The following is a 1,116-nucleotide window of genomic DNA, read 5'->3' on the forward strand; positions in this document are numbered from 1 at the left end:
CAGTCTCTCCTTCCAAGGATGGCTCCAATCACTCAGCAGGGCCACTTCCAAGACACACATCCTCAGGGTGTCACATGTACTCTCACTCACCCTCCAGCCCCAGGCCAGGACCCCAGAGGAATTCCTCCCATTCTGGTTCTGGCAGAAGGAGAATGAGTCCCGAGTTTCTGGTCCGCAGCCAACTTTCAACTGCTAGCTGGGGCTCAGTACCTTGCTCTCCTCCGCACTCTGTGAAATCCTCCCTGATAACAGAGAGCTGGTTTTCAAATCAAAACCAAACTCTCCTGCTCTTGCGCACTGACTGAGGTAGAGTGAATGAGGTAACTAAGATTCTGTTGCTTCCCAAGGAATGGAATTCAAGAGACTCCATAGTGTGGGCCAAGCCGTTGGAAGCATCCAAGATGGGTTTGGGGATTCAGACAAAGGTCTAGCCAGTTCTCATTTGATCCAAACAATAAGCCCACCACACCCCCTGCCCCCAAAGGGAATTAAACCCTGTCGAGTGTTGCCAGGAACCCATCTCTCAGTTCTCCCACAGTGGGATGTAACTTCTAAACCCAGTGGATTGACAAACAGATCCAGGGACAGCCAGCAGATAAGTGTGACTGGGGGCTGTCAAAGCTCGTTCAGAAATGGGCCTGGCAGCCACTGCTTCCCTCCATCCAGAAAAACCCACCGGGGTGGCTAGAGATCAGACCTGGAGGGAGGGCAGAGGCGGAGAGTGTTAAGTGGCAGTGAGAACCCGCCTCCCCCAACCTCAAGGGCTGCTCCTTCAGTGTCAACAAATATGCAACCAATTAATGTAATTACAGAGTTATTTACGGTGCCCAGCAAAGTGCAGCTGGGTCCTAACAGACAAGGGTGGAAGCAGAGAAAAAAGCTCTTTCTGGGGTTTGGGTGTGCGATTTTGTTGGCTGGGTTTTTGGTTTTTTGTTTTTTTCCTTTTCTTTCATATGTTTCAGTCAACTTGTGGTATCCATGTGTCTGGTGGTCATGGCCCCTTCTAGTCAGTGTGCAGGTGTTCCTGCCCCGGGGGGAGAAAAAGGAGGGGGAAGCCAGCGGGAAAAGCTAAAGGTTTTTGGATTTCAAACTGTGACCTGACAGAGAAGACTTTTT

Source organism: Pseudorca crassidens, chromosome 1 (genome assembly GCF_039906515.1).
Source record: "Pseudorca crassidens isolate mPseCra1 chromosome 1, mPseCra1.hap1, whole genome shotgun sequence".
NCBI lineage: Eukaryota > Metazoa > Chordata > Mammalia > Artiodactyla > Delphinidae > Pseudorca > Pseudorca crassidens.